Source organism: Chlamydotis macqueenii, chromosome 17, assembly GCF_036417535.1.
Source record: "Chlamydotis macqueenii isolate bChlMac1 chromosome 17, bChlMac1.mat, whole genome shotgun sequence".
NCBI classification, from domain to species: Eukaryota; Metazoa; Chordata; class Aves; order Otidiformes; family Otididae; genus Chlamydotis; species Chlamydotis macqueenii.
Genome location: NC_141572.1, coordinates 13220165 through 13242289, shown reverse-complemented (window position 1 = coordinate 13242289; position 22125 = coordinate 13220165). Strand labels below are relative to the sequence as shown.

At 47.4% G+C, this 22125-nt stretch overlaps 1 long non-coding RNA gene across 1 annotated transcript; it reads right to left on the bottom strand.

The window, feature by feature from the left end:
- Positions 1-6963: 6963 nt before the first annotated feature.
- On the bottom strand, positions 6964-11992 carry LOC147598635 (uncharacterized). Its single transcript, XR_015260486.1, has 2 exons — positions 11585-11992; positions 6964-10821 (listed from the first exon to the last, which is right to left on the bottom strand). It is a non-coding gene; the product is annotated as an uncharacterized LOC147598635 (long non-coding RNA).
- Between the last annotated feature and the right edge of the window lie 10133 nt (positions 11993-22125).

Genomic DNA, 22125 nt, shown 5'->3' with positions numbered 1-22125 from the left:
GAAGTTTACCGTCTGACAGCAGTATTGAGTTCCTCCTGCAATTTCTTTAACTATTTAAGTCTCTTATTTTGTGGGGTAAAAACTGCGGTACGGGTAAAGTGTGATACTGGTTTACCTTACTAAAGGTGCTTGGTTTTTTATTTTAATGGATGTTGAATATACTGAACAGAGGGGCTAAATGCAGTCCTTTGGGGTAGGAGGGGAGGTATCTGTATAAGCTTCTTGCTCGTAACAAAATAGTCTTTAAGACAAGGAAGGCTTTGCAGCCTGCCCTCGGGGTGGTGAGGTGCTGAATTGCCGTGCCTTCCTCTGTAAGGCTGTTCCACAGCCAGATTGTTCTCGTTGAAAACACTTTGTGATCCATGCTGGACTTTGTGACCTGTGAGATTCTGTAAAAAACGTCTGCATTGGCAGAGCTCTTGGTGAGGCAAAACTGCTTCAGCCTAGCTCCAGTTCCTTCACCAGTTCACATCACCTTGGGGAATAGCAGAGAGGCACAAATTCAAGTAGGAAATATGCAGTAGTTTACTCCTGTAGCTGTTGATTCCGTAAATTAAGGGTTTGTTGTACTCTTCCAGTCCTCCTAAGCCACCAGCCCGGTACCTTCATAACCCCTGAAGTCAGACAGATGTCAAGAGTTACTCCTTGCTAAGCACAGGTTTTCTTGTGCATGTCCAACCTTGACCCAGGCGCTGTCTCTGTCCTGCTCTGATTTGATCCTCCTCTGATTTGATCAAGTGTGAGCGTGCCCTTCCTTACGCACCCCCATGGACCCCTCTGCTCCGGCCAGCTGCGCTGTGTGCCGTTGTTAATGGCTTGTCCAGTCCTGCGGCTCCTGCGACTGTGCGCGGAGTGCTCGCCAGGCCAGGCTGTTGGTTTCCTGTCATATTTCATGGCCCTTGATGGCAGCTCTGCTGAGGAGTTATGAAATTCATATCCTCTCTGCCTGGGAGAAGATGACAAGTGGAAGATTTAATATCCCAGAGGGTTAGCGTAGGAAGTTGTACCAGAGGAAAGAAGGCGGGGGTTAAAGCTTCAGGTCCTTTGCAAATCTATGCAAGTCAAGGTTTCCAAAGATTGGAAAGCTGTTAATTAAGCCAGCTGAATTATGTGCATGGCACGGGGTTGTAGCACTTTACTGAGTTCCGTTCCCCACTAGTAATTCTGGGATTTACGTTTGGAGGAAATGGCCTTGTTTCAGTTGGTGATGGATTTCACTTAACAACAGAGAATGTTTGGTGGTGAGGAAAGACAATCCCACAGTAAAATCTGTCATCTATTCCTCTGTGTTGCTTTGGGGTCACGCAGTAGATTCAGGTCTCAGTATCAACAGCAAACGTTGCGTATTGAGATTTCCAGGGGGAGCTGGCTTTGACCCTTCTATGCAGTGCAGCAGATGAAAGCCTGTTCTGTGTGTTGGGCTGACAACATCTGGAGATCTCCAGGTCCTCCAAAAATGAACGCTGTGCTCAGGCTTCTGCAAAGGAACAGATGAACTTGTAGCAGCGAGGCTCCCCAGCCCTGGTTGTTCACATCCCATGCGTGGAGGCTAGTGGTGTCTGTCAGTGAGATGCTATGGCTGGACATGGAACAGTGAGTGTCTCTGCTCTGTTCCTTCTCTAGAAGCAGTCCTTTAAAGAGGAAAAAAGTTGGTTCTGGAGTTTTTTTCTCTCAGTTGTGATGTCCCTCTGAAAATAGAACTTTGCCGTTTATGTGGCTGAAATCCCAGAGCTGCAGCCTGGCTTTGTGTGGCAGCAGTTGTGGTGAAGCCAAATGTTCAAGCATCAGCAAAGAGGAGCTTTCATTTAGTCACATTTCACTGATGGTTTTTCTTTTAAAACAAAAAGAATTTTTTTTTTTCATTTTTATAATGAGTAGTAATGAAGCTAGCTTAAAAAAGATTTCTTTATTTTCTTCTTTAAAAAATTAAAAGCCTCATCTCCATTCCAAACTCATCCAAAATATTTCAGCACCAAATTACTTTGAAATCCACAAAAACAGAAAAGAAATTTAGAAGAGATGGAAAAAGTAACTGAAACGCTGCAGAGATGGAAGATTTCATGCAAACGAATGAAAGCAATTTAGTGAAAGTCAACAAAAACTCTGAAACCAAAATAAAAAAAAAAGTTGATGTTCAAACAGCAAATATTTTTTGACAAACAAATGAATTTTGGTCCTGAAAGAATAACAATTGTTGTCTGGCTCTTGGGAACCATTTTTTTTTCCCTCGTGGACGTGTCTGATACGGAGCTGTCAGGTTTACCAGGCTCTTTTTAGTGAAGCTGTTTTTCTGCCACGTGGTCCTTTCTCTTCTGCCCCTCCTGACACGAGACATCAGAAGCAGGAGCAGAAGCTATTCAATCATGGTGACAGAACCCCTTTTTTTGGATGGTAAATCGTTCTGTTGGTTTTGTGTATGTAATCTCCTGTTTGTCTCTCTGCTTGCATCCAGCGCGTTTGATGAAATAGAGCACGAAGGGTTGTTCTGTGAGATTCCCGCCCCGTTCTGCAGGGCTTAAAGGAAAGGATCCAAAACCCTGAGTGCTTATTCTGGCTGGTGAGCAAGCAAGGAATAGGTAGCTTGTTGAGAGAATAGGAATTGCCCTAAATTTGGGTCTGTCTGTCACTAGTGGGAATGCTGTACGTGCCACCTAAAACTCTATGGTGAGCTCGTCAGGTAGATCATTAAGAAAGTGTAACTGGTGATACGTACATATTTCATCAACCCTCCACCAAATATGTCTTCCCAAAAGCATTGCAAATTCGTCTTACAAACGTGCCGTTGCCCTGGTTGGTGGTGTGGAAGACCTGGAGCTTCCTTACGTGGGCTTGGTTCACCAGTCAGGCACTGGCCAGCGATGTGGCCTCAGCCAAGTCACTTCACTGCTTTGTGCTTCGTTCCCCTGACTGCTAAATGGGGATGATGACCAGCTCGGCTGATGACAAGTGTGAAAGGAGAAATCAGCATTCTCGTTTGACGTTTGTCAGGATGCAGGATGCTGACCTAGATCTGCACAATCAAACTGCATATAAGCTACATGGTGTGGTTTCAGAGGACAGCATCTGTGCAGATTTAGGCTGGCTGGCAATTCATTGCTGTCCATGAAGGTTACGAGCATCAATACAAGGCAAACAGACTGTCTGGTAATCCCTGTTTAAAGGGAAGATGTATGACTTTTCAGGCAGCAAATTCAGTGGAGGAATAAAAGGAAACTTGTGGAGTCCAGATCTGTTGGCGGCGATATGTGGCTTCATTTACATTTGTCACAGGGCTGTAGCAGATGGTTTTTCTCCTTTGGTACCATTTAAATGTCCTGCACTGTATTGGCTAAGGGTCATTGCAGTAGAGACTTGAAATACTGATATACATGTAAAGTCCAATATGTGTCCTTAAAATCCTGTAAGGTCCTGTGTTCCCGTGGAACAGCTTGGTTCCTGCACTGACTCAGCTCAGAACAAGTTGTTTCTGTCTGGTTTGGGGTGTTACAGACTTTTTATTCCTTTGACTTCATCTGTGGGCTTTTCCCCTTCTTCCTTCTCTGTCCCGGGTTAAGATGATTCCTCCCAGTCCACTACAAAAGGACCAAGGATCTTCTAGGAGTCTTTCATAAGGACCCTGGCGCTCCAAGAGTACTGGCAGTAGCGCGGCTACGTTGTGAAAGCCAGTGCTCTGATTGCTGACGTCAAACTTCTCCAGGAGGGGGATGAAATCCAAGTGGCAGGGCAGGCACCTCTGAGGAGATAGCTCCTAACTGTTCCCACAGAGCTTGAAGAAAAAGATTTGACGGATTTACAGAGGAAAATGGCTGAGAAGGGATTGATAAACACACGGAGAGATCTAACTAGTGTGTCCCATCACTCTGAATAGCTGATTATAGCGAAAGTGCTTCGGGGCAGTGTCGGGAAGAATTTGTTGATGTGAACTCGTGTCTCCCTGAGAGAATCATGCTGTTTCGGGGAAGGGACCGTCCAGAGAAAGGTTGTCATGAGGAAGAATGCAACAACAGTGGGGTGGGCGTCTGTGTCAGGAGGAGTTGGCGAGACGATCACCAGCGCTTTCTGAAGGCAAGGCTGTGAGGATGCCAGCTAGGACTTGATAGTGGAGCTTCCTCGCAGCAACAATGTCAACGTGAACTTCGTTCCCCTCCGCGCAAGCGTTTGCAGCAATAAACTCTCAATGCCAGCTGGGATCCCTGGGATGAGATTCTGTGGTGCAGCTGGGAATCTCCTGTAGCTCCCATGCTTCGGGCTACCTTAACATGACCATCTGCACAGCAATGTGTTGAGTATACCCCGCCTAGGTGCACAGAACTGCATTAAATATTCCCTAAAAATGCTGCTTGGCCTTGTTACAGTTCACATAAACCATTGGATGCATCACTGGGGAAGCTTTTTTGCTAGAATTGGTCCAGCAGGAGAACTTGGACCAAAATGGTTGTGCACGCACTTGTGAAGTCTTCCCTTATGTGGAAAACGCCGCTGTCGAGGGAGCTGTGTCATTTTTTAATGTTGAGTTTGGTTTCATCTCGATTGAGCTGTTTGCTTGGGCACTTAATGGGTTGAAAATGTGTGTGTTCCCAGCAGGGCACAATGCTTAGAGGAATGTTCCAAAGATTTTTAGTAGATATCATATGCTTACTGGGTGTTTTAATATATTTTAGCTTTGCATTCAACTATTCTGCATGAGAGCATTTGTCAGAGTTAATATTTTCTGGTTGCCAGTGAGGGAAAAGATCCAAAGTTGCCGTGCTACTGGAAACATCCAAATATTTGTACCGTGCTTTGAAGCACAAAACCAGAAAGTGGTATCTAAGTGCAAGAGTAAATAAGATGTACTAAGACTCTGAAACTTTCAGAAGTGTGAATATTTTATGTTTACTTTAGTAGAAGAGGGATGTCTCGCTCTTTGAAAGCTTTCTCCTAAAACGCAGCTGAATTCAGCTGAACACAGAATTGCTGATGATATTTGTGTGCATAAAATAAATGCTCTAATTGTCTCAGTTTCCACAAATAGGATGGCAGGTAGCATGGTCACTGCATCCCTTGGCTTTGGAAGGCTGAAGTGAGTCAGTCCTTTGTAACAGTGTTTTCAAAAGCTTTTGTAAACAAGATGTATGCGTGTGTCTCTTACACTTTAAGTAAGGCTAACAAATTGAGATGAGCCGCAGCAGCTCTGTGAAGGCTGGGTACGCGTACACAAGGGCCTGAGTTGATTTATCTTGATGTTTGGTTGAATTCTTCGCATTTTGGGTCCCTTCTGTAACCTTTTCACCTCGTTCTTTTTTAAGGTGGCTGCCTGGCTGTTACAATTTATCATGAACGCATCTCACTTCACTTTTGGCTCCTCTGACGGAAGGAACAGCCGGTCTCCGGGAGGTCAAAGACATTATTTTCCCCTCGTCTTTCTCAGTTTCCAGCACGTATTTGTCACTTTGAAAAAGCATGAATTCTGGATTTGATGCACTTTAATTGATTTCACCCTCAACAAGTCCAACTGTCCATCAACGTTTCCTTTTTCTTTCCTCTCTCCCTTCGCCTTCTCTATTTCTTCCTTTTCTGTCCCTTTACTTTGAGAGTGATGTTTTCACCCTCCTACATGTTGAAGCCATTGCAAAGCTTGTGTGACCCTATCAAGGTTTACCGTCACTAGCTGTTTCTCTTGTTTTTCTTATCCTCCAAGTTGAACTTTGCACGCTGAGTGAGAATGAAGCCACCTTCTAGGAGTACTGGTCTTGTAGTATCTTAGTGACGTGCTCCTTGTCAAAGTAGAAGTGACTGCTGATAGCTGGCTAAACTTGGCTGATGGGCTGCTTATTTTGAGGCAATTGAGTGGAATTAGAAATACGAGGGAATTAATAATTAGTGCTTGGTATACTGGCATTGGTATTTAAAATCATTTGCAGCAGAGGTGAATGTACTGTGTCTTCTTTCCTCCCGGAAGGATGTGTGTACCCAGTCATGTGTACATCCAGTGTTGCATGGTCGTAAAATGGCAGTGGCACCTCATGAAATGAGATGCCATCAGACTGTCTCTTGCTTCGTGAATTCGTACGGCATAAGGGGAGATATGGAGTAAATAGACTATGTAGGTATGTAACGACTTGGCCTTTGCCCAGAAGTCTTTAAAGTGTGTCTTGGAAGCCTGGGGCCCCTTAACAGTGAAAGCTGAAGGGGCGGTTTGTAGATGTTCCTCTGAATTACATCCTAGTTATGCTCAGGATGTGGGCTGGGGAGCAGGCTTCTGTCTGCAACAGAGCAGAGAGATGTAAAGTTCTCTGCACTGTACTGACGAAGGTGTTCACCGGAACTCGGCAGAGACAGTGGCGTTCCGTGGGCTAACGCGCACTCACTGAAGAGCTCCAGCACTTGGGATGCACAGGATTGGTTCGTGATGCTTTATGTGAGTGTTTACAAATTATAGTCCAGGGTAAATAAGAAGAGCAAGCCTCTTGCTGAAATCTCTTGCGTACTTTTTTGTAAGGCTCCTCTCACCGGAGCGAGCTGGAAAGGCGGCGTGTGGCGGTCTGGCAGTGGGAACTGCTGTCCATGGTCCTGGGTGGCCGCAGGTGGAGGTCTGGGCTGTGGGAAGGGGGGTACTATCATTAGAAAGGTTTGGGAACAAAATAGGGATCTCTTCAGGTCATTGGACTGCGGCCTTCTCATCTCTCCTCTAGTAGAGGACCTGGGAAGGAGATCTTGTGATTTTATTGTGCAGTGAGATGGGAAAATGGACAAAAAGTGGTATGTAGGACCAGTCAGATTCCCCCTTTGTCTTCTGTGCAGCTGTGGCCAGCCAGGCAGTGGCGTATGGAGCTGATGAGATCAGTCAAGCCCTATGTCTCTGCAAGGACTGCTGAAAGTTCCATGCTCAGATCAGATCCGAGTTGCCATCACACATATGTGCCCGTGATATTGGCTGGCTGCAGAGCTGGGCTCAGAAGATGGGGAGAGCTGACCCTGGGGCAGGTTTTTCAGACTTCATTTGTGGCAACATCGAAAATATTTTAATGGGGATTTTTTTTTTTGTGCTGGGTAGGTAGGTTCTTGTGGGGAGGTGGAAGGGCTGTCGTTTACTGGAAATAAGAATTTAGAATTTTGTAGAATCACAGTAGTGACCAAGATTTCTGCTTGGTTTTACCTTCAAATACTGTCATACGGTTTAGCCATATTAATCAGTATCTCACAGCCCTTTGGTTTCATTTAGCAACTCGTGTATTGAGTCTTTCAGTCTTGAGTACAGCACGTTTTATTCATAGACACCTAGAATTAATTGATACCTCGTTTTGCGGTGTGCTTTGAATGCTGTCAGTCTTACCGTCTTGGAGCTAAGGAAACTGAGGCACTGAAAGGTGAAGCAACTTGTTCAAACGCTCTAGCTGGACAGTAACGGTTTCAGGATCAGGAATCCGGGCCCACATACCATAACACCTGCTTTATATGCTTTGTGATGCCTGAAGTAGACGCTTGACCCAAGAGCATGACATGGGGGTGCCCAGGCACTTTGTGGAGTTAACTGGGAGCTGGTGTCTCCAGGGGCATGGTGGTGTCCTTTGTGCCGAGCTGGAGACCTGGTAAGAGCATCTGAACTGGTTTGGCCCCAGGAGCTGTGGATGGCTCTCTGGATCCAGACTGTAGCAGGATGTGGGATGGTGTCTGTAGCTTAGCTACACAGAGGAGCTTCTGCACGGGTGCAGGAGAAGAGCATGTCGGTGAGATTTGAGCCCCTTCTGCATTAGGGAGGACCTGAGAGTAAATGCTCTAGGTGCTTAAATAGTGTTGGAGCTGAGATACCTGGCAAGGTGACCTGAATCCTGCTGCAGGTTTCCCAAATCCAAGGCTAGTGCTTTCCCCAGTAGGCTAACCTCCCTAGGAGTGAGTTATTTTACAGCCAGCAAGTTGGACAATAATGCAATGTGAAGCCAAAATTGCACAGCCTACAACTTTTCAGGGGATTAAATCACTTAACAGAGCCTTGCTAAACCAGCTGGGAACTTTCCGAACCATGCACAAAGTCACTCGCTTGTCTGAGGAAGAGTGCAAGCTGGGGAAGCTGTTGTGCTAAGGTTACTCAGCAGTGCTGGAGCTGGGAATACCATAGAGCCAACTCTTCCAGTCCATGGCATGTACATTAGGAAAACAGCAAACACTGACACTCCGTCATGTTTGCTTGCAGAAACTTTCACATGATCTCAGGGGAGTGGGAATGTTCAGCTAAAACAAGAATCATTTTAAGATGTAGGCTCGGGTTTGATGCTTGGATCAGGATTTAAACTGAACTCAGTCCGTTCCCACTCTGCTCTTCAGAGCATCCATCTCTGAGAATCCCTCTGCCTGCTAGAGGCTTGGGGTTTTTCACCAGTTTCAGTGTTTCCTCCCATTGCATCACCGCTTGCTGCTGACAGCTCCACACTCTTGAACAAAGACACTTCCCTTTCCCCAGCCCAAATCCAGAAGACAATGTGATGTGAATTTACCTGAGTGACTTCAGCGGAGGCTACGCAAGCCATGGTTTGGCAAAGATGTGGAAATACTCATACCACCTGTTTTTAATAGATAGCCAAACAGGGGAGACGGGGAGGGATCATGGAAAGGAGATGCAGAACAATTGCATTAGGCAGTTGATAATTTCGGTCTGAAGAGCTCTGAATTCCCATCTGAGATCTTCTCTTGGGAGTCTTAGTTCTTAAGTTAAAGGACTAATTAGAGTGTGTTCACACCACAAATCAGCCCAGCAAGGCAAGCTCATAAGAGCAAATGCTGCTCACTTGCTCCCAATGGAAGCTGCATATCTCAGGAACCTGCAGAGGCATTTGCTCCCCCTGGAAATCTGTGCCTGTCAGCAGGACACTGGAGAATTACTAGGGGGGAGGAAAGCGAAGAAAAATCTTCCCCAACAAGACAGGGCATGCATCAGTTCCTCTCTCAAGCCATTTTCTTTGCCTTGTTAATTCTTCGCTCCTACATCTTGAGTGGGAGAAAAAATTTGAAACTAAGTGCTGCAAGCTGAGAGGAGATGTACAGCACCCAGCAGGACCCTGACCTTCCTTGTAGGTAACAAGTTGGATGGCTGAAGATGCCTGATGAGGAGGGAGGGAGGGGGATGGCTTGGAGGGGGGTTGAAGTTACGACGCCATCCGTTCCTGAGGGTACGGTCTCAGTGTTCTGCCGTTCCCCTCGGCAAACAGGACTGGCTTGAGGCAGGCACAGGGGAATGGCCTTGGGTCACCAAAGGACAAAGGTAGCAATGGGCACAGCCCATCTTGTCTCAAGCCCCCCACGGTCCCCCCAGGAATTAATCATCTCTGAGTAATGGAGAGAAGTGTGGCCGTTATTCATCTCGCTCCCAGTTACTAAAAGTCTCTTCTCTGATACTTTTCCCTGTTCATATCCTCTTCAGTCTGTCTCTGACTGAAGTCATCTTTGCTGTTCAGCACCATGAGCCACTGCAAAAAAAAAAAAAAAAAAAAATCGGGACTGGCAGTCTCTAGTCCTCTGGAGAGATGTTGTTGGGCCTCACCTTCTGTGGAGGAATGGGAAAGCCTGCGCAATGGCATCTCTCCTGTCTCTCCTGCATTCAGCTGTGAGACTTTGCCCCAAATGCCTTCTGTCATCTCAGCACACCCCATCCTTTTTGCTTTAATTGATTCTGCCTGGCTTTAATTTGATGTGAGAATAGACCTCCCACCGTGAGCGCTCGAGTTGCTTTGTGCGAGGGGAGTTGGAGGCTGGGTGTAGCTGTGATCAGAGGCAGGGTTATTTTATTGTCATAGGGAGACACGGATGGTTTTGGGAGGACCACTGGGTTCTGTAAACCCCTTAACAATTGAAATTAAGCCTTTCACTTCCATTCTGGGTTTGTGGGAGGTGCTTGTGCAACGACTTGGAAGCCAAGAACTGTAATTATAATTTTTCACTGCAGCCATGCGTAGGGTTTCCTGAAGATGTCTGCAGTCCTATTGTGTTGGCTCCATGCAAGTGTGCAGTAGGAGAAAATCCAGAGGAACCGGGCATCTGGATGGGGGAGGAGGGTTCGGAGTCAAGGAGGAGGGAATAGACTCGTCTGTGATCACCCAACTGCATGATGGCGGGGATGAGGGTAAATAGGGAAGTAGAAAAGGAAACTTCCATTGCGAGTCTGGTCAGCCAAAGTCTAAACAATTGTTGAGTTTGTTTTATCAAATCAAAATATTTTGGTTGAGCGGTGTGTTGGCTTGAGGTGGTGTTTGTCTGGGCTGACACAGAATGTTGTAGAAACGTTCAGGTTGGAGGGTGCTGTATCCCCTGTCGCTGGAGGGGTCGGGATCTCTGCCATCTTCCTGAAGTCCTAGGGGAGGGCATGTAGCTTATTGTGGCATGGGAAGGCTGGATGGGAGCAATCCTATTTCCCATGGCTTGGATTTCAAGTCTTCAGGTATTTAAAGGCCTCTTCAAAGCTGCTCTGTGGACCTGTTCAGTCTGACTAAGCATGCTGCTGCTTGGACCACAAATAAAGGTTTTTAGGTGAAACGGGGAAGATTTTTGAGGGGAGAAATAGGTGAGTAAGTATTCAGAGTTAATTATCTGCAAATTCCTGAAATGGCTTGAGTGATAAAATATATAGATATGTACGCACGTATTCATATCATGCCATTAGCGCTCTGTGCTTCTGCATCGGGTGATACCGTGCTGTGAAAGATCGCAATGTGTAGAAGTAAGAAGATATTCCAAAATACAAAATTATTGCCCAACATCACTGAAGGTCCAGGTCTCTGAAGATATGATCTGGTTGAGGTGATCTTCAGAAAGCGTCTTGCCCCAAAACGCTGGGCGTGTGGTGAGGTGCTAAGCACAAAACAAGGGAAGAAGTTGGAGTTAGGCTGGAATAGACCCCGTATAGCTCCCAGCCTCGTCCACACCTCTCCCAGATGCAATTCCCAGTGGTGGCTGAGATCTCATTGTTCTCCTAACAAACAGATGTGTTCCTATCTGGTAGTTTTGTTTAGAATATGATAGAAATTGTAGGCAATATAATGTAGTTGCTTTTGCTTTGAATACTTCCTTCTTTCCTTCCCTGTATCAGAAGTCTTCCTGTTTTTTAACTTATTTTTCAGCCGTTCCACCTGATCCTTCAATATTTCCATGTTTCAAGGAGATTTAGCCAAATGGCATATTTCCATGGCTGATACGCAGCAATAATGCAGGGTTAATACCTAATTAGTTCCCAGGGACATTGAGCTTTTCATGGATATTCAGTGACAAAAGCAACAACAAACAAGCTGAATTCCTAGGTCTTAATTCATCGGGGAGGAGGAAATAGGAACCTAAAAACGCAGGAATTATGCAGGGCAGTATGAAAGCTAAGTTCTTGCTCTCATGAAGCTCAGAGGATGCTATAGCAGCTGACAGGGAAAATATAACCTCCTTCCCTCCCTCCCTTCGGGGGAGCGTGTATGTGGCTGTGTTTGCAGCCCTGACATCTCCAAGCAGGAAAATTCCCAGTTCTGCAACACACTTTAAATAGCTCCGTACTGATTCCCCTCTCTGCCACCAACCCCCAGTCAACCTGACCCCGTTTTTTTGTTTTTTTTTTTATGTCCAGCCATACCTGATCAGTTGTCTCCTGAGCAGCTGGATGTGATCAGAGCTGGCCTTCCACCTCGCAGGATGGTGAGCATATGGGCCCGCGGGCTCTGGCCATTATGTTCCTCAGCACGGAGCTTGTCTGCCTGTGGCTGCAGAGTTTTGTTTTCCCCCCTCTCAAGCAATCGCAAATAAACCTTTCTGATAAGTAACAGGAAAACAAACAGGCCCTTTGGCTCTGTAGGCAGTGAGAAGGAGGCGGGGGGGGTAAAAAACCGAAACCCAGTAACGAAATCTTGCACGCGGAGCGGTTCAGAGTGCCTTCAGGAGGGCGGAACCGTGTCTGCCCTCGGCCAGAGACGGGGCTTTTCTGGGAGCAGAAATGGCTCATTTCAGGGTGATTAGCCCTCAGTGCTCTCCAACCAGGCCCTGGTGTGGGAGCTCCAGGGAATGGAGAAGGTTTTGGCTCTGAGGAGAGCAGCCCTGGAGATTAGCTGGAGCGGTGACATGCAGGCTTTGAGCTGAGCGATGTGGGCAGTCTGGTGTTAGCCCTGAAGTCCTAGGGGGGTGAAGGCTGAAAATGGCTCTTGTGAAGGTAATCAGCCCGCAGCCCCTGGCAGAAAGGGCAGAGCAGAGACTTCAGGACAGCCGTGGGCAGAGGCTGAGGACAATCTTGAGCAGCCTCTTTGTGTCCTTTGCTGTTTCCAGAAAGGATCTCAGCTTCTGGCAGGAGTCATAGGAGGCCTCTGGCGCTTTGTGCTGTGTGTGAAGGAAGCCAAACAGAGTGTAAGGGGCCAAAGCAAAACCCCAATGTCTTGGGGCTTCACTGTAGCACTTGAGAGGTGAGGATGGGTCCCTGAGTGCTCACCTCACCTCTGTCATTGTGTCCTGAGCCCTGGTCGCTGTAGAAGGCTTGGGGCAACCAAAGAGATTTTTTGCAAAGAATGTGTTCTAGAAATAGTAGCTCTTGCCTTCCTTGTATTTTTCCCTTCCTGTATGCCAAGGAAATAAAGCTTCAGCATTCCCAGACAGCCCTTGCTTCCCAAAAGCATGTAGCTCAACCAGCAGCGGTTGGAGGTGGGCATCTAGATGGGACCTGGCACTGTCTTAGAATTATAGTCTAAACCTAAGGATGGAAAAAAAAACCCCTCATTTTGCCCTCTGAACCCTATCAGTGCAACACACGGGCTATCCCTGTCCCATGTGCGTGTGGTACTTGAATACGCTAGGGCCACAAGAAACCTTTAGATGTGCAAACCAGATGGGGAAAAGCTTGCTCTGAGTTGTTCAGGAAACACAAGATGAAAGCTGTTGGCTCTTGCTGCCCTGGTAGGCTGCGAGATAGCTACCAACACCACAGAGACGTGCTGTCGTGCCAAGTGATGAACTAAAAAGCTGCCTGTTAACACCTTTCAGGACAGGAGCCTGCGTTCTGGATGGATGTACAGTTTCTCAGGGTTACTCGGTGGCTTTAGCCTCTCAAGTGCACTCCCAGCTGGTAACAACCTCTCTCCCAAAGTCAATAAATGATGGACTTTTTCAACTTGGAAGTCAGGAGCCTTTGAAACCTTTGCCTCCGCAGATATGGCCAAGGTTATCGTCCTGGCACGTCTACAGTGAACTCGGACGCTATCTTGAAACGCTGCCAGAGCCTGCAGCGTGCTCGTGCTGAAATGCTGAAACCACATGAAGGGCCCCGTGGCCCTGTCACCTCAGCCTCCTCCCGGCTGAAAGGAGCCAGAGCACTGACGTCACCGCGGAGTTACGACAGATGGTACCAGGTACAAGTTGTATTGCTGCCAACGTGTCTTCTCTGAGGTCTTCAGTGGGAATTGGCCTTAGAGTGATGTAGTTCTGTGGCCCTGAGTACTTGAACTGTGGAGAGGAGTAGGAAATTCATGTGGGAAATTCAGTCAGAGAGGGAAAACGAGAGCATAAGCCATGGGATCAGCATCAAGTGGGCCAAACGCGGCTGTCAATTATGTCCCAAGCAACTCCATCGAAGCAAACAGCATTAATTGTAGATTTATGCCAGCATTTCCGAGAGTCGCTCTTGGGACGGAGCCAGTTTTGGTAGAAGATTAATCTTGCTGGAAAACTCCCTCTTGTTCATTGCTTGGTCTCTGACACTCACACATGCACATAAACAAATCTCGGTGACCCTCCGACAACCCAGTTAGCTAGCAGGGAGTTAAAGGACGTGAAACCCTAGCTTCCCGTCAGCGCAGCCCCGCATCTGCTCCAGCCCGTTCGGAAGGCAGGACTAGCCACCTGCTAGTTGTTTTCCTCGAAGAGAAAATGTCTATTGGACACATAGGAAACAACTAATCCGCTCCCCTGGGAGGGACCAGCCGTTTGTCATTCCCACAGTCTCCAGCACAGGTACTCGGCACCTTCCAGGACTGGGGCGCTGCGGCTTTTCTCTGGTTATTTTTCCACCTGGCAGTAGTTTTGCGTTTTGTCTTTATCTGATGTAGCAATTCTCAGACATTGACGTTTGACCATCCACCTCAGAACGGTGAAAAATACGGTGTGCCCTATTCCCACACATGCAACCTTTCTTCTCATCTTAAGTATTAATAGAGAAGGCTGTGTATCGTGTGTGCTGGATGCACGTCTCCTTTACGTGTGGACACGTCCTTTCTGATGGTACATCTGTGCACTTCAAGACCTTTGAAGAACACAGAGCTTCTCTAGTTCCCACTTCGTGTCTCTGTGCCTTAAGGCCTGATCAGTGGCATCCTCTCACCCCTACTTCCATGAAATCATTCTGCTCAATACGCCACTAAAATACGATTTTTGACCCAAATTTGCCAGTGCACTGGAAGTACAGCAGATGCTTCCCTGGAATCTGTCGCAACAGCAGAAGGAACAGTTGAATGGTCTCAAGCAGCAGGCTACGAGTGCCTGCCTTCCTCAGGAACAGCAGGCTCAGCTCTGCAGTCCTTTCCCCCTTCTGAGGGCAATAAATTGAATAACCTGCAGTTGACTGCCTGCCCACAAGTTTCAGGTGGAGGATGTGGTGGGGGGAAACAAGAAAACCTTGAGGCCAGCCACTTGGTGGGTGCAAATCAGCGTGGTTTTGCTAGCTGACACCAGCTGTAGCGCTGGCCCTGAGGTTTTGTGTTCGTGTTATCCCGGGGCTCATATTGCAAGAATGCGGGCTTGGCCAGATGTGCTAGTGACAGTGTCCCCTCCCCTCCTTCACTGACAGGGTCCCAGCTGCCACTCCCTGCCCTCCCAGCAGCCGGGCTTCGCTGGTGCCGTCCATGTGCACCTTGGGAGGTGCTTTGGGATCCTTGGGAATGGCTACTGGCACGTAAATGCTATCCCTGTCCCAGGACACAAGGGTAAGAGGCTAAGAGCCGCAGAGGAAGTTTTCCCCCTTGGAAGTGGTGTTCATCTCCTCCCCCAGCCCAGCATATGGAATTCTGGATCACATTTCTCTCTCTTGCCAATAAATATTGCAGATTTATTGCTCCTCTACCTGGTGGGTAGTAAATTGCATTCCACCTCTGTTATAAGGCTCTTTGCTATGACACAGTCTTGCAGCTCCATTAAACCTTAATTACAGCAACACTTCATTGGGTTGCTGTGATGGTTTGAGTGCCGTTGCAGTCGGGAGGATGTATGGCCAAAACAGGCTGATGCAGGGAGGCTTTGTTTTGTTTTGTTTCCTCCCTTTTTAAGGATTAGGGAGAGTTGAGCCCAGCAAAGGGAATAGACAGAGGCTCAGCCTCTTGCTCTCTGCTCATTTTCCGCAACAGCTGGCTTCACCTGCCGCGGCCCCGGCGGCTCTCCTGCCGCCTGATGAAGTGCTCAGCAAACAGCGTTCGGGGTTGCCTTTCTTAAATGCCTCATTTGCATTCCTGCTGATGAGATGCATCCTAGATCCGGCGTTATCTCTGGGTTCGGCAGCGTGAGGAGCGGGGGGTTTAGTCAAATGGACGACTGGGAGCAAAACAGGGCTTGGGTTTCTATAGAGTGCAGCGAGACGAGTTTTCAGAGCAATTTCTCTGGTATGCGGGCAGTCCGAGCTCATCCTTCAGCGGGCAGATCGCTTCTGCGTCAGCTAAAGGCACTGTGTCTGGTGCCGTCCCTGCCAGCTTGCCACTTGTCCTCCCCTGCAGCCCGCGAGGAGGAGAGAGGCTTTGCTTGGGCGATGGCTGGCTGCTGCAGCAACCCCTCGGAGGTCGATGTCATCTGGTGTGTTCACCCTGCTCCTCTGGCCTCGGCCGCCCGAGGACTGACGGAGGCCACAGCGGAGGCTGGCAGAGGGTGGAGGTCTCGGTGCCTGTGGGTGTTGGATGTGTGGATAGATGGTTATCATTTTTTTTCCCCCTCAGCCAGGCATGGAGAACGCACGGCTTGGAGCTCCGGGAGAGGCCGTCCAGTGCCTGTGCTCCCTCTGGACTGAGGGCGTTCTGCTTGGCCTTTCGGCTTCTGTTCTGGAGGCCGCTGCGGGTCTAGGCTGAGGCCCCCAGCCCCTCACGCAGACTTGCGTTTGGCACTGGTGTGCGTTGTGCACACAGCCCTTCTTAGATGGATGTTCAGGCCTTTCTGCAGTGTGAGCTAACCAGAAAGCACTAATAGCTGCACCAGCCACTTGGGTTTGTTGCACCGTTCCGTAGGTGAGCGCTCTGTTGCCAGATCTACCCAAGAGAAGGACTCTTTCATTCCCAGTTTGGAAATTGTTTGCCTCCTTGGTCGTACTGGTGTGATGCCAGGTGTTACACGTGGTGTAGCTGTGGCAGTAACTGACACTGCTGTAGATTATCCTCTGGATTATCTTCTATTAGCATAATGCCCACACTGCAGTAATGATTTTGACTGTTGTGGTCACTTTGTGTAATGCTCATCATCCTTGTAAATCCACTCGTATGAGTAAGGATGTTTGTTTGACGGTGTTTTACCACATCTATAACTTTATCTACCCAGCCATCCACATAGCGTGTGGATTCACGTACCCGCAGGGATCTGTAGATAGGCAGCGCAGAAATCCTCTGCGCCGCTGTGATCGCAAAAGGCAGCTACCAGAAAGCAACTAAAATCTTTCTACAAATTCTGTTGTTGAACTCTTTAACAAATAACTAACACATGGGAAATACTTTTCTTTGGAGAGCCTGTTATAGAGCCTTGTTTGTCCTCATTCTCCCCTCTTGCAGCAACCTTGAGATGTCAGACGTAGGAAATGTGGCCACAGCTGTTTCTGCACTTAGGGGTTTTTTTTTTTTCCAAGGCCACATCCTTCTGTTCTCCCATAGATTACTTGAAAAGATGCTGCAGGGACTCCAGAAAGCCAAGGTCTATGTGCCATGTGCAGGTGTTGCCAGGAGATGGACATTTTGAACATTTGAAAACTATCAGAGAACTGATTTGGTGGTGGGTTATTTTTTTTTCCCCTGTCCTCCTTCCTTCCCTCTTGAACTGTGTATTGAAAGACTCTTGCTGTTCATTGATATTCCGACCAGAGCCACATTATTCCAGCAGTCGTCAAACATGACAGCGGATATTAGGAGGAAGATGGGTACCTTGTCATGTGCTGATAGTAAAAGCAAACAGCGTTCAGCTGCTCCGGATCCTGGACTGGGATAAATGGTCGTGAAGCAAAGCCCTGTCCAACCCTTGACTCATCTTCCTCTACAGGGTAGTTAAGTCATGCCACCCCTAACTGGTTCAGAAAATGTCACTGTACTGGTTTCTTCTAAGAAAAATGTCATCACCTTGATGAAAAGTGATTGTTTTTCTATGTGCAAATGGGCATGTTTTCAGGAATTCTTGTTTTAAATAACATCAGGGGTCTGACTTTAGTAGTTGCAAACCAAAGGAGTTTATTCTTTCTCCTTGGGGGAAGAAAAATTTAATTTTTCAAATGCAGTTTATATTTAGATAAATTAAAGATGTGTAAAATTAAATGGGAATGGTTTGAAGGGACTGAAAATATATATTTTGATTAACTCAAATGAATTTAAAAATAAATCATGGGGAAAATGAAATGTTGGTGGGGTTTTTTTTGGTCCTCATTTGAAATAAAAAATAATTTGCAATCTTGACACTTTTCATGGAATGAAAAGTCCATTTGCTGATTAAGGCCTGGATTCATCCTGGCTGATTTCCGGCACTATTGAACTCCTTAGTGCCAAAGGGCACTTTAATCCACCTGAGATTTAAATTGCCCTCTGGAGGTACCTATTTCTTTCACTGATAAGGTGGGGCAATGTGACTTCTAATACACGCGCTGGAGATAACTGCCTGGAGTTGGGTGACGTGCGACAGGGTGTGGTCCTCTCCTTTTTCTTACCTGGCTTCTCTACTTGCAGCCTTTGCGTTCATATACCCTTCCATCTCTCCCCTAAAAGTTGGGAGTTGGGTTTTTTGGGATGCTACCTTTCTTTTTTGAAGCGGGGGGAGATTTTCACTAGAAAATACGTTTTTATCTACTTGTTTCCTGTTGGTGGAAAAAATTTCTGGAGGACTGACAGGGTCATATCCGAAGAGAAGCAAAGAAACAGGATTTGTAGTTAAGAGTGAGGGGATCTTTGGTCAGGTTGTTCGTTCTCTTTTAATCACCGTGTACCATGGCTTTCAGCTCTCACATCTGGTTGGCAGAAGGCAGGTCCTCTTCAACAGCCCCTCCACAATGTGCTCGACACTCTACACCATCTTTAGCACTCCTTGACCCACAACAAAAGTGAAAATATTTGGCCTGCCGGAAAAGGTTAACAAATAAAGTGATGCGCAGCCTTCTCCTCCCCATGACATCGCTTTGATGGGAGGAGACATCTTCTTCATGTCACACCTGGCAGTCTGGTGATGGCAAAGGGACACGGCCACCACAAGTCATCTCCCACGCTGTTGTCCCACAGCGCTGTCTTTCCTGGCTGAGTTTTCGACCCTCCTCCAGTTTGAGGAGATGGTGTCCGGAGGTCATACCTGGCCCGCTGTATGCCACAGTCCCAACCGATGTCATCTCAATGTATTTGTGAGGGCTTTGGTCACTTGTCCAGTCGGCCAGATGGATTTGCTTTAGGTAGCTGGACATTTGGGAAATATTTCTTTTAAACGTGTAGCCTGTACTGTTCTTATTTTGGGCTCATAAAACATAACGAGATATGGGTCAATGTGTAAGTCCTGTGGAAAATTACATCCGGGAAGACTTTGTGGAGCCGAAGGCTTAGCTGGTATTAACTCTAATTATACTCCTTCGAACTGTACAGCAGCAACTGTGGCCTTTGACCAAAGCCTTGTTCCCCTTGCTGGAAAGCTCGTCGTGCCTATTGCATCAGAGCGGTGGGATACGCACTGGGACACCAGCCCATGCCGGTGAGCACTGTTCCTCTTGCTGTGTTTTGGTGGGAACATAGCTTCTCACTGCATCGAGCCCTTTTCTTGTCCATGATGGAGCAATTTATTCACTTTTCAAGTTTCCAGTGAGTATTGCAAACTCGGTGCAGCGGCTCCTTGGCAAAGCGCGTAGGGTATGTCTGAGTACTGCGAGCGAGCGTATGCTTTTGGAGGCGAGCAGGCAGCATAGGAGGGTGGGAGATGGAGATGAAAATACAGTTGTTGGCTGATATGAAAAAAAAAAAACTCAAATAAACCACAAATTACAAAAAAAAAAAAAAAATCCTGTGAGAAAGAAAGTAAGTAACAAGTCTGTGGAGGATGGATGTTTGGAACTGTTCAGCCTAATGCATGCCAGATTCCTCCTCTCTTCTCTCCCCCCGCCCCCTCCCGCTGCCTTCCCCTTACCAAATGCTGTCTGCTAAACTTCTGAAACACCCTTTGCCTTTTTGACCCTTCAACTCATCTTGAACTTAGGAAAAATTGGGGGGGGGGGGGGGGGGCGGGAAGGAATAGTTAGCTGTACAGTGCGTGTGGCTGCGCCGGGGTCGAGGGTGTGCGCTGAGGGTCTGTGGGCGGGGGGGGCTGACACCAGTTTGTGTGCTTGATGCTCCCCTGAAAACAATTTGTATCCTGTTAATAGAATTAGTAAATATTTGTAGCTCGCTTTGAAGCCTGTGTCCCCAGGGGATGTGTGGTGGGGGCGGGGGGGGCCGGCAGAGAAATTAGAGAGACAAGTTACTGGTTTAGCCGTCCCATCCCCTTCCCGCCAGCCTCCTTCTTTCATTTTCTCCCTCCTTTATGAAGACACTAAACAGACAAACGGGAGGTTTGCAGGGAGCTGCTGCTGTGCGCGGAAGTGGTGGGGTGGTACGTGGGGCGAGGGGGGCGGAGGAGCAGGCCTGGTATCTGCTAATGCAAAAGCCATTCCCAGCTAACGAACCCAGTTGGGAGCCAAGTTCCTGAGTGGTGGTGGGGCCCAGCCAGGTGCAGAGCTCCCACGGCGAGCAGACACCCTGGGGTGGTGGCAGGGGTGACTGGGGGGTGGCTCCAGCTGGCAGAGTTTGACTGGTGTGGTTGCTTTCTGGGGTCTTTGAGCTCCATCGCGTACCAGATGACCGTAAAGGAAGATATGTACATGTGTGTGTAATCTCACTTCTTCCAATCCCTCTCTCTTCTTCCTGGTAAAAGACAAAAGAAGACAAAAGCCATCTCAGATCAGAAAACTGAGTCATGTAGGGCTGAGACGTTTCATTTCCCGTTATTATTTCTGATTTGCTGCTTTACAGAGCTGCACAGATGCACCGACTGAGGTTAGATCACCTGCAAGTTTTTAGGTGGTGAACGTGTTCCAGCTCTCTGCCTCCAGCAGCTGGCAGCTGACGTGCGTGAGTGACGAGGGCCACCCAAAAGGAGGATCGAGTTTGAAACGGTGGAAGCCCAAAGAGCTGTTAGCATCTCCAGGCATGGTATTATTACCTGGGAGTGATTTTGACGGGTGTTGAGGAGGAAGTTTGTATGAGTGATGTTACTTTCAAGTGTGGAAGGAGCCTGCGTTGTGCCATTGTCTAGAGAAACGTGCTCTCAGTGACTTGCCAAGTCTACCCAACTCCGTAGCCTTCTGATCATGCAAAGCTCTTAGCAAAACAACTGAGCTCTTACAGGTGATCTCTAAAAATATACATCTGAAGTAAGCTTTTGCCTTGTACATAGACTATAAACAAATTGTGGGGTGGGGGGGAGCTGAGGAGGGGGGACCACGTTTCCTGGAAGCCATTGTGGCCAGGTTAGACACGCCAAGCCTACGTGGTAGAGTTGCTGTAGTAGAATCTGATAACCTGGTTCTTCTTGATGCTTTTCCAAATTAAACCGGTTGGACTTGAACGCCCATATTTGTGGATTTCCTGTTTGTAATATTAATGCTTTCTATGAAGGAGATGCTTTCTCTGCTTTCTGTTAACACTGGCTGAGAAGGAGAGCGTGGATCTCTCCTTCAGCCCCGCAAGCACGAAGGCAGGCAGTGCTCAGCACGTCACTGGGAGAAGGTGCAGCTCTGCAGCTCCAGCCCGTGCTGGAGGGGAGAGGCAGAGAGGAGTAGATGGGAGCTAGTTATAAGAATTAACTGGCTGTCACTGCGGACTCTAGAGGATCAATTTGTTCCTTGGAAACAGAGCAACAAGCAAGCTTTAACTGGTGGTGTGGCTGCGTATGGGGAGTGACCAGGCCATGATGGCATCTCATGCGGCTGATAACATGGGGGAGGATAGGGAGTGACTCCCGAAGTCTGGGTTGTGAGCTTGGGAATTTGCCTTCTGATTTTTGAGGGTTGTGGAAAGCAATGAAGAAACCTCAGATGACTAATTTCTGTCTTGAGGTAAGGAAAGAGCAAGGCAAGCTCTTTAACTGTTGAATATTAGGTTGTCTGTGTGACAGGAACATTTAATGGGATTGGCAAGCTTCACTTCTCTAGAGGTAGGCAGTTAAGCATCACCCAACCAACATCGTCATCTGCGAGTGCTGGTGGAGAGAAGCAGGTGGCTCAGGAGGGCATTTCCTCTGCGTGTCTCGAGTTGTCCATTCCTCTCCACGAGCTACCAAGTCAACCAGGGTTATAGCTCAAATACGTGGTCTGACGAAGTTAAGATGGATGAATTCATTTTTCAGCTGACAGTTTGGCGTCTTGGAAGATGGCAGCCCGGATAAAATAGTTTCGTTCGTTCATACTTGATTGAAGGCTGGCTTTCAAAGTTTGCTCGCCTAAAGAATGAAGAACTTTAAAAAGGCCTTGACCTTCAGTTGAAACATAAGTTTACGTAAGAAAAGAAATTGTAAATTGTTTTCAGCTTTTGAATTTTTCTTTCTTGAGGACAGATTTAGAAAGAGAGAAACAACTGCAAAAATTCTCTTAAGTATTGGTTTTTTTTGTGAAAACTCAACAGCAGAAATGTTCACAAGTCTTTACAAAAGCAAACTTTAAGGAAAATAGTTGCAAAACACATTTAGTATGCTTCAACCAGCTGGATTTTCTGGCAGCTCCAGTGAAATCTAAACAAGGAAAATGATTGTCTTTTTTAGTTGTGTTTTGCAATATCTTTTTTATCCAGCCTGAACAGTACAAAGCACATCCTCTGTGGGAAGGTGTTGCAGGCTGCAGATGAGATAAAGTTCCCTGTGATTATATGGGGTGTTTCTCAACGGAGAGTCAGCACATGTGGAGGTCCG